Source organism: Perognathus longimembris, chromosome 9, assembly GCF_023159225.1.
Source record: "Perognathus longimembris pacificus isolate PPM17 chromosome 9, ASM2315922v1, whole genome shotgun sequence".
NCBI classification, from domain to species: Eukaryota; Metazoa; Chordata; class Mammalia; order Rodentia; family Heteromyidae; genus Perognathus; species Perognathus longimembris.
Genome location: NC_063169.1, coordinates 73158556 through 73177453, shown reverse-complemented (window position 1 = coordinate 73177453; position 18898 = coordinate 73158556).

Sequence of the window (18898 nt, the reverse complement as noted above, 5' to 3'; positions counted from 1 at the left end):
CCAACCCATCTTCTCTGTCTGTTGTCTGGCCTCCATCCCTGACCTGGTCCTGTCCCTCTCTTTCCTTCTTGAAGGTCCCCAGGTCTGTGTCAGGTGAGCTGCGGAGGCTCCCATGGCCAGGTCACTGATTTCATCACACCCACCATGCCCCCACTGCCACATAGAGACATATACCTTCATGGACTCTGCTGTAGGTATCTTTGGGATGCCTCTTCTGCTCTGTCACAGCCAGCGAATGCTTGGACACTTTCCTTACTCCACAAGCTCTAAGCCCAGGTCGGGAGGTTCCAGCACTGCCCAAGTTGCATAGCTCTTTCTGAGCATACCTCTACTCTTGCTCCCCTCTGTATAGGAGTGCCAGCTGGTTTCTAGCTGATGACCCATGAGCTTCAAGGCCACACTTCCACACTCCACTGGGACCTTGGCCTTGTTGCAGAAAAGTAGAAACACATTCACACCAGCCACTTAGTGGGCCTGGGACCCCTGACTGTCCAACCACATCAGAAGCAATTCTGCACCAGAGGATCTCAGGGCCTGTCCTATGCCACAGTCCGTGGTGCAATATTCTCTTGGCCTCTGCACCCAGGCAGGGCTCTCAAGTTGCTGACACCCACCATATGATCCACAGCTCTGGATGGAGCTGACTTACTGCTCTCCACAGAGGGGAGCTGCAGCAAGTCTGTGCCTTACAACGAAGGCTGAAAGAAGCTGGGCGGGGGGGGGGGGGCAGTCTGCATGGCTGTGGGCACATCAAGGTCCAAATGAGTGGCTGGTGCTAAAAACAGCCAGAGGCAGTAGGTTCAGAGCACAAGGCCCTGCATGACCCTAATGGATAGCTGAGCCACCCTCTGACTCAAAGACTCCCTCGTTCTGTCCTATAGGTCTGTGGACGGGCGGGTTACATCACTGAGGGGGCCACTCCCATGGGGCTGGGTTGCTGGGCTTCAGGCCTCAGTTGGATAGTCCAGGGAGAGGCAAGGGAAGGATTGGGTGCTAGGAACAAGACAGCTGCTTCTGCTGACCTTGGATGTGCAGGAAGGGGCTATAAGCCAGGAGTGCAGGGCCTCTAGGTGCAGGCAGGGGACCTGGGGACCTTCAAGAAGGAAGGAGAGGGACAGGACCAGGTCAGGGTTGGAGGCCAGACAACAGACAGAGAAGATGGGTTGGCGGCTCTGAAGATGGAAGGGGCACGTGTTGGGGTGCAGCCCCAGGAGCTGGACAGGCAGAGAGTCTTCAGGAGGATCCAGCACTATGGACACTGGACTTCAGTCCAGCAAGATCTGATTCCATGCCTGGCCATCAAACTCTAAAGTGATAGCCATTGTTGCTAAAGTTGGTGTTGGGAAGGAATTACAGCAGCTAGGAACTAGCACAGTAGCAGCTTTTGATTTAGTAATTTTGGAGGTAGAGTCTCATATCTGTGATTTTTTTTTTTTGCCTGTCCTGGGGCTTGAACTCTGGGTCTGAGCACTGTCCCTGGCTTCTTTTTTTGCTCAAGGCTAGCACTCTGCCACTTGAGTCACAGCACCACTTCTGGCCGTTTTCTATATATGTGGTGCTGAGGAATCGAACCCAGGGCTTCATGTAAATGAGGCAAGCACTCTTGCCACTAGGCCATATTCCCAGCCCCGATATCTGTGATTTTTATATTTCCTGAATGATTCTGGTTTACTCCAAATCTGAGGGAAAATGTTGCACAGACCATAAATAGTCAGACAATGGCAGTGAGGTTGGAAGGTCAGAGGCAGGGCATTATTTCTCTTTTTGCTGCTGGCCCGGAGGGCACCTCAGATTGGCTGATCCACTCAATGTTTTCCACCTCTAATGCGCTACATGTCTAAGCACTGGCTCTCAGTTTGGGATGACCCATCCAGTGACCACACCTGTTTACAAAGGGACACGGATACACAAAACTCACCTGACCTGACTTCCTTGCTTCCCTCCCCCTAACCCTTCTTTTCCTTTTGCACTCCATATTCTGCCCCTGGTCCAGGCAGAGCCACACCTCTGCACAAAGCTCTTGATCTGAGGGGCTCTTGGAGTGAAGAGAGGCCCCTCACTCCAGAGGCCCTTCCCACCTGTGCATGGCTCTGGGGGATTAGATCTCTGCTGTCTATAGGAAAGCAGTGGGAGCTCACTGTGGGCCACAGGCCCTGGCCAGGCTTGGGGGTCTAGCCATGGAGTCCACAGAACTCATCTGGGGGCCATCCAAGGGGGGTGCTCAACAGACCAACCCCTCTGGAGTTCTTCAGCACATTCAACATACCCTACCTGGTACCACAGCCACAAATCATGGTGTCTGGCACCAGACCACTCCACTGGACAGACATTGGCAAAATGGCTGAAGATGTAGGGATGTTTCCCAAGTATTCTCTTAAACTGTTTTTGGCCCTCATTGGGTGCAGCCCCCTGGCTCAGATCAGCTGTCTACATCCACTGACATCTAGAGGAAGATGTTTGGGAAAACGGGTTCTTCTGTATTGGGACCAGATGAGCAGGAGCTTTGCCATGGCCTACAAGTTTGTTTTTACACTTTTGGTTTCAGTTTCCATCTCAAGCAATCAGTTCTCCTGAATGTGCTTGTGGTCTGAGTGGCCAGACCTCTGGTCTCAGGGTTTGTACCTTGATTGGCAGTGGGCCCCACACTTGAATGGATCTCAGGCAGTCCCTCTCACTCTGACTTAGCCTTCTGACCCAGCAGTTGTGGTCATAAGCCCGTGGCTCCTGAAATAGCTATGTTCCTCTACATTGCCTCTGTCCCTGCACAGTACAACCAGGTTGCAAAGATGGGATGTCTCTTCTCATTCATCCACAGCCTCTCAGTGGACTTGGCATGCCCCTTGGCCTGTGATCTCCACAGACCTCCTTTGTGAACTTGAGGGCGTAAGTTACACTGAATGGCAGTGAGAAACCAGAAGGAAATCGCCAACAAAAGAAACCAGTCTTGAGGGTTGGCTGGAGCTGTAGCCACTCCCAGTGCAGGAGAGTTTCTGCTTTCAGTGTTCCCTGCTGGCTGGGTGGCCTTAGGCAGACCTGTTTTAGAAGGAAAATGAGGTCAGCAAGGCTCATATATTGTTTTAAACAACTGAGTCCAAGGGGGCAACTAGTCCCGGAGGCAAGGGTGAACCTCCGCTGGGGGTGGGGGGGGTGGGGGTGGAAGTGCCGCAGGCCACCTGTGGGACTCTGCAGAGCTGTGCCAGGGCTCTGCAGGGGAGTTTGCTCTGGTACATCTTTGAAACAGTTCACTCAAACAGTTTCATATATTAGGTTCCAGAATTTTGGACAAATAAGCAAACATCCCTAGGAATGAAAAGAAAATTGCTTGAATCACTGATTAATCTAATTGTTCTAACTAGTAAGGAAAGGCCTGGACCCAGAGATCTTAGGACCTCACTAAAATTATAGTTCTGCTTATGGGAAGTCCAGTAAGCCCAGAAGGAGTTTTGAAAGCCTCTGTGTTGAAGCTTAGCGCATGATAGGGGCAGAGGCCATGGCCCTGGACAATGGCAGGGCTTCCTCACCAGAGAAGTTATAGGAAATCAGCATCTGAGCAGTGGTGAGGCGAACTGGAGAAGGCCTTGCTGCATCACAGAAAGATGCTCCCATGAGGCAAGAAGCCTCCTGCTTTCAGAAGGATTTGTGGCCAGGGTAGATAGAGGGTGGAAAGCAAGACACTCACTCACAATGCTTATGCTATGGAGGGTTCCACTGGCCTGAAGCCCAACTTGTAAGGCCATCTGCAGGGCTTGTGGCCATCTCTGCCCAAGCACAAGTTCTGAATGAGAGCAGCACTGAGCAGAGCTACCCAAGTAGCTCACCGGGACAGGGCAGGCTGTGGCCGCCACAAGGGCAATCTGTGCAGATCATGTGGCTTGTCTTCACCACAGGGATGACTGGTGGTGATGCCATCCTGGCAGTGTGGTCATGTTCACTGTGATTAGAGCCATTCCCCACAGACATCCCCATACTCTCCCAGCCAGAACAACCAGAAGATGCCCCTGCCGATCAGACAATGGGGCATGGGGACACACCAGCTGCAAGACAACAGTGATGGGAAATAAATCCCAAAGAGCATTTTCTGAAGGACAGGGCTCTGTGTTTGGAGGAGTGGGACCCTAGGTGGGCAGTGAGGACCTCCGTGATCTGGGAGGACCCCTGGGCTTCTCAATCTTGCCTCCTCCTGCCTTGGCATGCCTCTGTGGCTGATCTGGGAAGGCTGCAAGCTGTGCCTTCTGTACACATGTATTCCATGGAAATGACATCTCAACTAAGGGCAGAGGGCATCTCAATGAAAGAGGCCAGGATGGGGTGACCCTTGAGGTTCTAAGTGGCACAAGACTTCTCTGGTTGCCCTCTGTATTCTGGGCTGGCAGAACCAAAGTTCTCACGTCACTGGGGATGTGGAGGCCTGCTTATCTTCAAGGGAGCATTGGAGATGGGTGTCAGCTGAACTGCTGCAATGACACCTGCTAGTAACTTCCTGAGGGAGATGTGAATGATGCCGACCCACACATCCATCCACTCCTGGCAGGAAGAGGCTGTGAGATGCAGGGGACAAAAGGGGGCATTGAGACCAACAAGAGGAAAGTGAGCATGGGTGGCAGATGCAGAGCCCAGAGCCTGTTGGGTTGCTTGTTGGGGGGACCACAGCAGGGAAGGGCTTGATCGCCAGGGTGGGGAGGGCCCAGAAGTCTGAGATGGCCCTGTTCCAGCTATGGCAAGAGTCTTCTCTGTACTGGGCCAACACTGCAGTCACATGCCTGGAGCCTGTATGGGAGCTGGCACGTGCATGCACAAGAACCACTTGAGGGTCAATTTAGGCTTTTAAAAGTCCTAGGTAAATAAGGAAGTGAAACAGTCTTCCTCAGAAGTTGCCCTGGGTTTGCCTGCAGCCAGAGGCAGAGCAAGCTCTGCTTCTATTAGCAACTTGACACCTGCCTGAGAAGAGGAAAAGGGATGGGTCCTTTCCTCCCCACTGGGTAGGAGGCCACACAGAATGCACAGGCCTTGGGCAGTCGTTCTGCATCCACACGGCCTCTCTCCTTCCTCCACCAAGATTGTCTCCAGCTGCTTAAGGCTGTGGCCACTCCTACTCCTTCTCCAGGTACACATCCCAGATAACTCTACGGATTCCTCCTGCTTCCCCCAAATTTTCAGTCTCTTAACCACCCTGGCAGCAGCCCATTCTCTAAAGCAAGGCTAGATTGTAAGCCAGTGACAACAGAACCCAAAGATAAAGGCAGTTCTATGTCAGCACATTTTGCGTTTATATAAATAGCATTCTGCGATGGCTTGACATTGACACAGTCCCAGACCCCATGTGTTTCATTTCTTCAGTCTCCATCCATACCCCAGGTGATTTTAGGTGGGGAGGCCCCCAGGGCAGGTCATGCATTCCTACAGACCACAGCAGGGAGCAGAGCCCAGCCTGAGACCATAGCCACAGGCAGGGCCTCCCATCATGCTTCTGCCCTGCCCCCACCCTGCCCACAACTCCACCTGGCTCTGGCTTCACCACTAGCTGGGGATTATGGAGATGATGTCATGGAACATTCTGGAGGTCTCCAAGGCCTTGCCAGAGGAGGCACAGGTGCTCTGTGCTGTATTTACTTCAGCCTGGACTTCCCATCCCACAGCTGCCGCCAACCGCCTTTCCCTGTGCTGCCCTTGGGAGTGGCCTGAGCCTGGGAGGGATTCCTCCTGGCATTGAGCCACTGGCTCACAGTGAGTGGTTCTTGTCTGCACTGTCTCAAGGCAAATAACTCTGTTTACATGGCTCAAGGCGGGCGACGCCCTGGCTCAGAGTGAGTGAATCCCATCTGCAGAGGCTCAAGGTGAGTACAGAAAGGAGGCACAATGGTCTGGGTTGGTGGGAGATGGCTTCCTGACTCCTACCCTTGTCCTCTGTGCCTCTCTTGACCTGTCTAGGCCAGTGGCCAATGGGACACCCGTGTTTTCTCTCCAAGCTACCCACAGGCTGGGTGGAGTAGCTTGGGGGGCAGCATGGCTCTGCAGCCCTGAGCCCTACAGCCCTATGCAACGAGGCTTCCCCTCGTTGGTGAGACACTCCTCTGAGAAAGCCAGATGGTGCCATAGGGCCCAGCCTGGTGCTCGGTACACTTTATATCTGGTGTTGTCTATCTTGAACCTCCACTCTAGTTCCAGGAAAAAAAAATGGGTTTTCCAGGCCTCTGGATGTTGTTGAGGCACAACCTAGCTGAGGTACAGAGGCAATGCCAGAGCAGAGCTGTAAGAAGGTACCCAGGAACTTGGTCTGTGGCTGGAGTCCTGCCAGTTCTTCTTTCTCCATTTCTGTGCATTTTCCATATTCCACCTTTCCCAAGTTAGCTTGTATTTAGTAACAAAATAGCAAAAATGTAGGTCCCCTAAAAGACAGCTCCTTGGGGTATGCAGAGTCTGTGTTGTGAGCCCCTGGCCTGCAGTGTGGCGTCAGTGCGTCTGGTTTGGCCTGTGGCCTTGGCCTCCATTCCCACAAGAGTCTGGGTCTGGGATCCTGTTTATGGAGCTTCGGTCCTTTTCATCTTGAGGAAACAGTTTGTTGCCTCATTCCAAAATAGCTGCTGCAGGAATAGACTATATTTTTAGGCCGCAGGAAAGGCTCAGGATGGGCCTTGTGCAGCTCTAAATGGCAGGCCAGTTTCCTATTGCTCCTTAGAATCAGGCCTTGTGGAGGAGCAGGGAAAACGACCACCTGAACCAGGTCACGCAAGGACCCGAGGACCGAGGGCTCTTGATGGGACATCAGGGTGCCTTTTATGCTCCCTGGGAGCAATGCTCATCTGGTGGAAGGTGAGTGGCCCTGGACAGTCCCCTTACTGTCCCTCTCCCACACTTCTGGGTATCGTGATGTCATTCAACAAAACCAGAAACTGTCCAGTGAGCCTCAGGAGCATTTTAAAACGAAACCCAAAAGAAAGCAAGTCAGTCACAGCCATGGGGTTGGGAGAGAGCCAGGGTGCAGCTCTGGGCCTTCAGGCAAGGCCCTCAGGCCCCAGGCCATCCCTGAGAGGCTGGATCCAGTCCAGGCCTCTTCCTACTTCAGTTCATCCTTGAGTGATAGGTGAGGGAGTCAGAATTCAGACCCCTGGGTGGCCCAAGGCTGAGGTCCCTCCCAAGTCCTAGTATCATAGTTTCAATGATTATTTTGACCTACGTTGGGACCCTGAATTGCACAAAGCAACCAACCATTACTCTTGAAGTGTATCTCCAATTAGTCCTGTGAGAAAGCTCTGTTGATGCAGGTCAGCTCAGCTGCCTGCACATAAATCCTCCTGCTGACCTCATGCCTCTGCCTGCAGAAAGCTATGGCAGAAACCACACCGCCCCGACCCACATACTGCTAAGCATTCTTGCAGTCTGCTCGCCGCAGATCTTAAGATTCTCCTCATCACTGTGAATTCCTTTCTTACTGATGTTGTGGGTATGACACTGGGCTCTGGGCCCCTAGTGCGTGATACCTTCTCACATGGCAGTGGCAGAGAAGGCCCCTGTCACGCATGCACATCAAAGGCCTTCTCTTGAGCCCCTCACCATCCAGTGATTCAGGGAACATACAGGTGACCATGTGGCCCTCTTTGGTTGTATATGGAGCTCCCATTGCTCACAAGTGCTGGATCTCTCTGATAGGCAGCCATGGGGAGGCTCTTTCTTGAGGAGTCTGGCTGGGATTACAGTCAAATGTGCATAGAAGTCAGAAGAGAGACTGAGTCTGATATGAGTACAAGTGGCCACTGACAGTATAGGAGCCACAGAGAAGTGAAAAGTTCACTGTGACCTTAGAGCCAAGCTATCGGGGAGAAGTGTGGGCATTAGGTGGGAGGATAAAACCATTGCTCCAGTGCACATTAGGTTGGAAGGGGAAACAAAAAACATCTCTGTGTCAAGGGCCAGCAAGAAAAGGCCCTAGGACAAAGTCAGCTTTATGACATTTTCTAAATAACATTTTATTGGATTATGGCCATGCTCAGTAAGTTTTCCTATTGCTTATGATGCTTCTGAGTCACAAAGGTAGACAGAGACTGTGTGGCCAGAGGCCAAGACAATCAGCTTTCCGCAGAGGTTTGCAAAGCCCAGGCCTGGGTCCAGAGGGAAGCAAGGATCTATCAGGCTCACACACATTTCAGTTCCTATGTAGGCACTTGTATTTGTCCTAATGATACCTCAGCAAGAAGGACATAGGGGCATGGCTTGTGTACTTTCTGTCTTCATGTGGGGAGTTGTAGTCTCCGATCAAGAGCCATCCTGAAGTTAGAGGTATCCAAAGTGGATATGGGCCTGAGCAGCAGAGGCTGAAGGGTGGGATGGGTTCTCCATAACTCTGTGAGGCATGGGTGTTACCTCGATGCAGTGGCCTGACCTTGATCAGCATACAAGGGGACAACAGGTGGATGACAGTGTTTGGGAATATTGTCACATTCCTCAGAGCCAGGAGACCTCAGGCCTCTAGCCAAGGCCCAGGGAGGGGGAGCTCAGGTCCCCGTTGCACAGCTGCATCCCACAGGTAGCCTGTGGTCATGGCTGACTGAGGACAACCTGGGGAATAGGGTTCTGTGGAAGGGAATGGCAGTGGCTGCCTTGACTGGGCCCTGCTGATGTTATCAAGCAGATTGCAGATCTGCAGGTCCCCACGAGAGGCTACAGACATCTCATCCCATAACCAGCACAGCTCCTTAGCTGGAAAGTCCCACTTCACACAGAGACCAGAGACCAGAGCAGAGGCCTGCAGACTGACCCTTCACTCTCATCACTCTATCCTTCTCTCCGATCACTGCCCTCCAGTGTCCTGCTTCTACCTTCACTCTCACTCTTATAGCATGAAGGCTGGTCCAGGCCCAGCAGAGGTTGGACTAGTGGCTTCATCCCAGAGGGCCTGAATTCAAGTCCTGACCACAGCATTGTGACTCATACCTCCCATCTTCAGTGCTCTGTCTTCCTGGTGGTAATAAAGGCAATGACGAGCCTCCCAGAGGATCTTTGTGGGGATAACATGAAAATAGAGGCTGGATGGTGCTGGACCTTCAAGCCACTGGACAGACTCGAGCCACTTGCTTCAGGGGACCTGATAAGAGGTCTATTCACCTTCCATCAGTTGACCTTCTGACCCTCATCAGAAGCGATGGCATTGATGACTTGGGTGAAGTAATCAGCTGAGCTTTTGATCTCAACACCCCAGGCTGTGAACACCCCTCCCACACACTGATATTCATGACCTGGGTCAAGTTAATCTGATTTACTGCACATGATACACTCTTCTGTTATCTAATTCATTCCTCATGCATGCTGCTTCCTGAGGCTGGCCTCCACTGGTTCCTTTGGGGCTGGGTCTCTGCAGACCCTCTAGCCTGTGAGGCTGCAGTGTACTGTCTGGTACTGGGGCTGAGGTCCTGGGTAGCTTGGAGACACTGCTTATCATGCTACAAGGGAGGACCTAGTCTTTGTTTTGTCTAGTATGGCCCCTTTGCAGGTGTTCTGCCTACAGCTAGCTTCTATTCTTTATGCAGACTGCTCTGTGTCTCCTTTTATTTTATTTTTGGACACCAAGTTTTTTTTTTTTTGTTTATCTGTAGAGAGCATGGCTCTTCTTGCTCACCACAAAGTCTTCTTTGCAAATGTGCTTCTGTGTAGGAGGCTGGGTGGGGTCTCCATGCATAGTACAGCCAGCATCCCCATACCCAGCAGAGATGGGGGACATGCTGTGTCTGTGTCCAGCAGAGGTGAGGATGTTCTGAGGTTTGTGTCCAGCAGAGTGGAGGGAACAAGTCAAGGCCTGTGAGGGGATATGGACACTGGAAGCTGAGGTAGTTGGAGCTCAGAGGTGCCATGAGACTAATGTCCTACAACATAGTACATCTCATAGTTTGGGGGACATGAAGGATGGAATAGTCTTAGCCTTGCTCATTTGGGACACTCGAGATCCTAAGAGGCTGGTCTGGTACCATGGTCCCACACAAGCTGCCAGTCTGCTTGGAAGCTGACAGGTGCCTAGTACGGAAGCCCAGGGTGGGTTGCAATCCTGTGTGTTGGGAAGGACATATAGACATTGGGGACCCTCAGGCCAATGATCAATCCCTTTCTCCCAGCCTGGCAGGGGCTCCTAGACACCTTCTTAGAGTGGTGCAGCCCCTAGCCAAGCATTTTCACTTGAAAAGCCTGCAAAGGGGGTGAGGTGTGTAGGCAGGGCCAGAAGCCGGGTTTGGTTTGGATTCCCAGGATGGCAGTCCTCTCTGTGGCTATTCCTGAAATATTGTCAGCCACTTCTGCAGCATAAAGGGCCCAGAGCAGTGTCACAGGATTTGGTAGGCTGTGGATACACGTCCAGTGCAGACAGCCAGGGGTAACCACTGGTGCATAAAACCCTCAGGACATGCCATCCATTTCCTGCAATGGTATGTCTGTCCTAGGCACCATCTGAGATACCCTGTATACTCCATGGGGGTCTGACTGTCACAAGCATGTGTTGTTATGATATGTCCTTTTCAGAGCTAGGCCAGGTGTGAGAGGGTACCTGGATAGGGAGGTGCAGTGGTCTGCCTCCTGCCTGGCCTTTGTAGCCTGTGACAAACAAGCCTCAGAAGCTTTTCCAGGAGTGAGAGTGAGGCCTGAGGGTGGGTGGGCATAGCAGAGGCAGAGGGCTGACAGCAGAGGGTCTTGGCTCAACCAGTGTTATTGCTCGGAGTGCCTGCAGTTCCCAGGCCAGCTGCCAGCGTTTCTCACTGACCAGGCTGGCCCTGGGCCAGGCTAGGACTCCAGGCTGGAGTCGGAACACACTTGTAGCTATCACATACCCTGTGTTGCTGGGTACTTGCTGGCCTACCATAAATAGGAAGCAGCATTCAGAGACCTTCCAGGCTCTCCTGGCAGGGAGTGGAATGGGGTGGCAGGCGGGGTCCCCAGGCTGTGAACAGAGCAAGCTGAGGCACCCAGAGCCACCTCTCCTGGCCTCCCAGTCCTTCCTCAGAGCACATAGTGTCCAACGTTGGAGTTCGTAAGTCCCTAAAGCCAGAACTTCCAGATTAAAAGCAATAATCAGTTGATAATCTGAAGGTTATTGTTAAATAAACTCTAAAATTTAGAACATTTTAAGTAGTTGCACAAAGGGGTTTTAATTCAATAAATCAGAATATGAATACAATGCATCTTGCTCACTGTCATCCTTTGCGTTGGTCTCCCCCATCTCTCCCAGCACCATCCTGTGACAGGGACTTTGAAAGGAGTGTGCCTGCTCTGCTTCTCATCGTCAGGCAGCTCCACTTTCTCTCTTAGCACCCTAGTACTGGATAGTAGTCCTCGATGCTATGCTGTTAAGGGTTACCTCACTTGGGTCTCTGATGCTGCAGGTGGTACAGCAGTGCATTTGCTTAAATTACAGCATGTTTTGTGAGGGTCAGACTCCAAATGGCTAGCTGGACAACACCTATGGAGAATGCATGCTCCAGATGGCTTAAGGATTGCTAAGGCTAGTGGCCTCTGAGCTGGTGGTTAAACACTGAGCTGTGATCTTTGATCTGGTGGTCCAGATTTCAAGGCTTAGCTCTGCCCACATGGTCTCTTATTCTCCCAGGGCAGATCCAGGGTTCCACACACATTTCTTGTGTTTCATTTGCTGATTGTCTCATCTGAAGCTCATTGCTCCAAGTTCAGGGAGGCCCGGCCCTCTGGATGTGCTTTTACTGCATCACATTCTTGTTTCAGTTATTATAGTCTATGAAAATAACTTTGGAACACATTTTCCTTTGTACTGCCACAGGATTTGATTATATTTTTCCAATGATAGCTTATATTCATGGCTTGTTTTTAGTCACACATTTGTAGGAGCCCTTCTTGTTTGTGTCAGGCTTCGTGTCAGACTGTGACTCTCTATCACCTTTGCAATCTTTGTTCAGTTACACAGGCCAGCCCCATTCAGCTAGGGAGGGCTAACTAGGTGCCCACCAAGGGGCTAGGCATGCATTGCAGGCTGCCTGCTGCCACGTCAGGGAAGCCTCAAGGGTGGCTGTCCTCCTGTTTTCCCCCTCAGCACATCATTTGCTGTGGATTTGCCACATCTTTTGTCCATAATTTTTCAGTTGGTATTATGTAGAGAGGCTTCTTTCACTTCAAGATTTAAAAAATTCCTGAGAATATTTGCAAATGGGTATCTTAGGGGCATTTTTCTTGATTTCTTTATGCTCGAGTAGTAATTACAACAGAAGCCCAGGCAGCATTCCCATGTACCAATTATTTCATACTCTGGCAGAGCCCCAGATGGTGGGAAATGTTACATTTGGGGAAACTGAAGCTTTAGTGACACACTGATTCACCTAAGGTCACAAAGTGAAGTCATCCCGGGACATAATCAACTTGTCAATGGCCTTTTGTATGCTGGATGCTGGTTGAGCTCTGGACTCCCTGCTTGCAGGGTTTCCCTCTTTCCCCACTGGGTAAGGAGATGCCTCTCTAGGAGTCTCACATCAGCTCCCCAAGGTTTTGGGCTTCCAGGCCCTAAAGCCTCAGGGATGAGTCTTATAGTCACTCCCCGCCTCCCGCCCACAGCAGAGCTGGCTCCAGCCTAGCACCTGCTGGGCCTCAGGCATCACAAATTTGGGGCAGCAGCAGCAGCAGCAGCAGCAGCAGCAGCAGCAGCAGCAGCAGCAGCAGCAGCAGCATGTACCTGGGGAAGTGACCTGAAATGCCACAGCCTGCATCTTCTCTCATTTTAGCTGGAAACTGCATCATTACCTCTGAGGTCACATTGCAAAGAAGCAGACTGTGTGCTGCTGACTCTGGTCAGCTGACTCTGTGGAGAAGCATGGGTTTGGGAGTTGCAGGGACATACAAGACATCTGTGGCACCACAAAAGCGCAGCCATCTATTTAGTGAGAGTCCGAGCAGAGAGGAGAGGGAGGGAGGTGGAATAAAAGCATTTGGGAGAATATTTTCTACCACTGCATAACAAACCACCACAAACTTGGTGGCCTAAATGGTGCCCATTTGTGTACGTTGTGCTCCGTGTGGGAAGTCTGAGTCTGCTCAGTGGGATTGTCATTGTAGGGTCTCAGTGGCTTAAAGCCACTGTGTCAGTTAGGGGAATGGTGTCCCTGGCAGCTCAGGTCATTCTCCCCACTGGGGGAGCAAGCTTCAAAGGGGTTCCACCCTGTGCTGAGTTCACCACCCCACCCTCCTGCCGGGGACCAGATATAAGGGGGCACGGGTTCCAGTCAAGAGGGAGAGACGTAGAGGAAGGAAGGTGGGAAAAGGCTCTTCGTGGAGTCCTGTGGACAGGAGAGGCCCAAAACTGGATCTGCGGTGCAGAGAAACCCGAGTCCAGGCTAGGGAGCAGAGAGGCCCAAGTTCGGGCCTGTGGAGGCACAAGGCCTGTGGAGAATGGAGTCCTGCAGAAAGCCATGAGGCCTGGGGAGAACAGAGGCCTGTAGGGAGCTGAAAGGCCTGTGGCCAGGCCTGTGGAAAGGAGAAAGGAAAAAACTCGCCCCCTTGGAGGCTGCAGCTGCTCCTAGTTCCGGGGTAGCCTGGGGCAAGGTAGTTGCAGACCAACTAATAAAACTCATTTGTCACCTTTAACCATGTCTGGGTGGATTTTCTTGCTCCCAGTTCAATTAACAAATTGAGCGGAGACCAGAGATGTTTCAGGAAATCTTTGATTTGGCCCGTACCGAAGAATGCATCTGTCTGAAATACAGTGCAAAGGTTCAGCTGTGGACAATTGTGTCTAGGACCAGATTGATCTGTGCCTTCTGACTTCATTTTAAGTGTGCAGAATGAGTGCTCCATTGGATCTGTTCCATTTGGACCTTCTTTGCTGACAAGATGAAGGGTGGAGGCTCATGGTCTTGCTGGTGAGATCTAGGTTTTTCTGGGGGGAAAAAAGCTCCATTTCCCACTTCCCCCTACCATCTTTGAAGTACAGAATCCTGTTCATAGCTCCAGCACTTCCAGCAAAGGCCCTGTTTCTTTGTAAGAGCAATTTGATTTTGGAGGCATTTTGAGAATACCCTATATTTCTCATGTCAATTGGTTTGGAGTGTACTTCTCAAACCCCTGTTAGAAATTAATTCTCATTGAACAACTATCCAAAACAGAGGAAATGGGAATAAATGAAACCATATTAGCCTTGTATCTACTGCAGAAATTGTGGTCGATAGCCCCACCCCCAAATTGGCAAAAGACACACATATACACACTTAAGAAACCAATCTCAAGCAGAATATACATAAACACTAAAATACATCATAAATAAACCAAAAACTAAAGACAAAATCTTGAAGACAGCCATAGGAAACAACTTACCTGTAGTGGAAAAGCAATGAGACTAACAATAAGTTCCTCATTAGAAACTATGAAGACAGGAGAACATACCATGGCACTTTACAGATACTAGAGACTTGTTTCCCCAGGATTCATTTTACTGCTCAGCTGCCTACAGGTTCAAAGACTGCTGCAGTCATGGTTCAAGGAGACCCAGTAGCTGCTTGAGATGCCAGGAGACCTTAGTCTCATCCATGGGCTGCTGTCTTTGCATCATGCAGAATATAAGAGTTATGGAGTCATGGAGGCTTCCACTAAGATGTCAAAGGAAGAGGCCACACAGTCTATGGCAGTCAGTGTCCTTCCAGGGAGCCCGAGACTAGGTGAGATGTGAAACTATAAGAATGAAGGGGAAGAGGCAGGGAGATGCTAGGCAGTTAGAGATACCACTCTCATGGAATGTGTACTGAGAAAACCCATAGACAGTGACTACAGCCATGCCCAAAGGAAAGGGGTTGCAGGAAGGACACGGGATAGGACTTCACAAGCCCACTAGAGTCCACCTCATGTGGCTATGTGCTCTAGACAGCACACATGGAACTATAGGACTTAAGGATTGCCCTGCTGGGTTCTGGTCTTGCTTTGTTTTTAGACTTTCTTTCTACACCTATGTTCCTACCTTTTTCAATGCAAATGTTTGCCCCGTGCTGTTCTATCTTGGGAATATATAATATTTAAAAAAAATTTTGTAGCAGTTTACATCTAAAAGTTTTCTTGAGTCTCAGAGGAGACTTGAATTTGACCTTTGAGAAATATTGAAGCTCTTGATAGTTTGGACATTCTTAGAGATTGGCTAAATGCATTTTGATAGTGAGATGGAGCTGTGCCTTTGGGATCCATGGTTAAGAATCTATGGATTGGAAGCAGGAGGTGTTAGGTTATTTGCTTCTTTTTTTCTTATTTGTGTTATTTTTTTAAATTTCTGTACCTTTTGTCTTGTATGTAACTTTATCTGTTTGGGGGAGGGCAAGAGGGAGTACAGAAATGGCTGGACAAAGGGTGGACAATGCAGCAGTGGTACTCACTAGACACTATGTTGGAAATGAACTTTATAACTTGTGTGGAAGGGGGTTTGGGAGGGGAAACCTGGGAGAAAAATGAGGGAAGAGGTGACAGTGTTTGTGTTGTATCCTGGTCACCAAGGCGGGACTCCAACCCACAGTGGGACTCTAGCCTACAGCCAGACCGATAGTGTTTATCCTGAATTCAAAGGAGACTCCAAGACACTCAGTTAATTGGGCTAGGATTTTATTAACTGCATGGTGTCTGCACACCACCATTCAGGGAGTGAAGTGCAATAGCAAGCTTTAGTAGCACTGGGTTTTTAAAGGCAACTACCGCACGCAGGTGGTGGCATACATTAAAGCAAGCAGGTATAGACAATCAGAGCTGGCAGTTAATGATTACAGATGATTACAATTCTGGTAAACAAGGCAATATTGATCAAAACACGTTCCAGGTTTTCCAGGCACCTCCCAAGTTTTACCGAGTTCCAGTAACCCGGTGTTTAACTCCCTAATTTCATCACAGTCTGGATGTCACATTCAAAAAGAAATGTACTCATTACCGGACTTATGTAACTCCTCTGTACATCACCTTTATAATACAATACAATAAAATAATGAAATAAATGCTAGGGGTTGAGTATAAAATATTACCCACAGGTTCCTGAGACGATGCCTTGGTCCCCAGCCAGTAGATGATGGGATCATGAGTTTGCTGATTTCATTGGTGGGATGAGCCATTGATGATGTCTTAGTTGAATAGACTATGAGGAGGTGAGCCCTAAATGGAGGAAGGAAAGGGACATGCCTTGAAGGTGGATCTTATCTTTGGCTCCTTCTTCTTTCTCTGCCTCCTGTTTGCCATGAGGTAAGTGACTTCATTCCACAGCATGCTTTGTAGTGTATGTTTATCACCCATGACCACAATATCACGCTCATAATACACAAGCCTAGAAGCAACGGAGCCAAGTGACCGTGGAAAGAAACACTCGAAGCCATGAGCCAGAATAAATCCTTCCTGTCATAAGTGCTCTTTTCCTTAATCTTAGGTCTATTGTTATAGCAATATAGACTGATATAAAATGTAAATATATCTAATACATAAATATATGCATGGGACCTGTAGGCTAAATACTAGAAAATGCTATTGAAACAATGTAAAAGATCTGAATGAATGAATGAAAGAGGAGATAGACTGTTGCTACTGACAGGGAACTCAGCAGAGGGAACAGCCTGCTGCCTCTCCATGGAACCTACACCCATTCCTGTTAGATTTTTGTGTATACAGAGAACCTGATTTTGAAATTTGTATGGAACAGCAGAAGGGCAGAATAACTAGAATAATTTGTAAAAGAATAAAGTTGAAGGAGTGACATTATTAATTTTAAATGTTATTATAAATGTAACAGTGAGTATAACAGTAATTGCAGCTAAAATTTTAAGGAAAAAATAGAACCACACAGTTATGACCAACTGATTCTGACAGAAATCAAAGGCAAGAAAGGGTATCATTTAAAATAATTGACTATCATTTGCCCAAAAAATAACATAGAGCTAAAGGTAAACTGTAAATTATAAAATGTTTAGAATAGAGAAAAATCTTCCTAAACAAGAGTTAGCTAAACATTTCTTAAAACACACCAGAAGCACAATCCTCAGCCAGGTGCTGGTGGCTCCTGGCTGCAATCCTGGCTACTGAGGAGGCTGAGACCCAGAACACACACACACACACACACACACACACACACACACACACACACACACTCACACACACTCAGACACACACTCCTTAAAAGTGAATTGTACTTTAATAAAGTTTTGTTCAATGAAAGGCATTGTTAAAAGAATGAAAATACAAGTTATAGACTGAGAGGAAGTATTTTCAAATCATGAATCTATCAAAGGGCTTGTATACAGCGTATAAAGAACACTCAAATTCAATAGTTAAAAAATCAATTAAAAATGACCAAAATTCTTGGATGTGAGGAAGATGTGAAGATGGCAAGTAAGCAAGCTTGTGAAAAGATACATAACATCATCAGCTTTTAGGGAAATGCAAATTAACATCATGACAGGATCCTTGTCCTCACCCCTGAGCTGCTAAAGTAGCAAGCACTGGCAACATGAACGTCAGTAAGTGGCGGGGGCCCTGGGCCAGGCACACATGTCTGTGGGGAGGTAGAGGCAGACTGCCAGTTCATAGAGAGTTAGCACAGTTAGAGGTACTGTGTGACGCAGCAATCCCACTCTGAGTGCTTACTATAGGGATATGAGAACCTGTGCTCACGCAGACACCTGCACACAGATGTACACACAGCAGCTGTCTTCATGACTGGCAAACACTGGAATAAACTCAAATATTCTGCAGTAGGTAAGAAGCATCCACACACCACAGAATATCACTCAGCAGCCAGGAGAAATGGCATGGGTGAAGCTGAAGGCTTTCTGCCAAATGAAGGAAGCCAAACCTGAGGTTGCGTTCCATCACAGCAGCTGTAAGACAGCCCTGGAGAACAGAAGTAGAGAGGGAGTCAGCAGTTGCCTCCTCAGGCAGGGGCAAGGAGGGACTGGAGAGAGGCCATCCTGGGAAGTCCTGGGTGTTGGGACACTCCATGCCCTGACTGTGGTTGTGGATAACTGGTCTTCAATGTTAAACTCCACAGACTGGTGCTCCTGGAAATGTCCATTACTTATGTGTCAACAACACAAACCTTTTTCTGTAGCTGTTTCCACGTCCGCTGTTAAGAGAGAATCAGAGTCCCCAGTTACTGAGCAATGGTGGAGCTTGAGGAAGAGAGGGCTAGCAGAGCCAGGCAGCACAGGTGAGTGGCTGCACCAAGAAGAGCTGCCACAGGCCATGTCAGGCAGAGGAAAGAGCTGCAGATAGGGAGGCAGCCCTGGGCTGGCATGTCTGTCTTGGGCTTGTTCCCAAGGCTCTCAAGGTTACAGAGGTGCTGGGCTCCATTCACTTGATGGAAGGCAGGCTCCCACCATCTGTGGGAGGAGGGGAAGCAGGCTGGGCAGGCCACTGGAAACCTTCACCCTTGCTTGCTGACCTACCACCCCAGCCTGGGTCTGAGCCCTGGAAATTCCCTGGCCCCTAGCAGGGAGAGGACGGCCTTTTATAAATTGTTCATTGGAGGAAACATTAGGTTAATTTGACAGACATGTCCTTTGAGGAGAAGTGAGTGTGGAAAATGCTTGGAAAGCTAACATTTAACAGAAAAATGGGGTCTATAGCCAAGAATAGGGAATGTGTCCCTTGACCCCAGGCCCCCCATGTTATGGCCTTTAGAAAGTACCACAGCCCTTTCCAGTAGAACCATAAGAGGCTGTCACGTGAGGCTGCTACCTGGCAGAAAAAGCACCTGAATGTTCTGATTTGTGCTGATCTGCATATTGGTTTGCTCTTTACCAATAGATTTAAGAAACTCTACTCTGGTAAACCCCAGCCGCCCTCCTTTTCTCTGTTCTATTCTCTGAAGTTCTGCACCAACCCATGGTCACTGCTGCCTGGGCCCAGGAAGCCTTTTCTTTTTCTTTTTAAAACTTTTTTTGTTATTGTAAAGGGG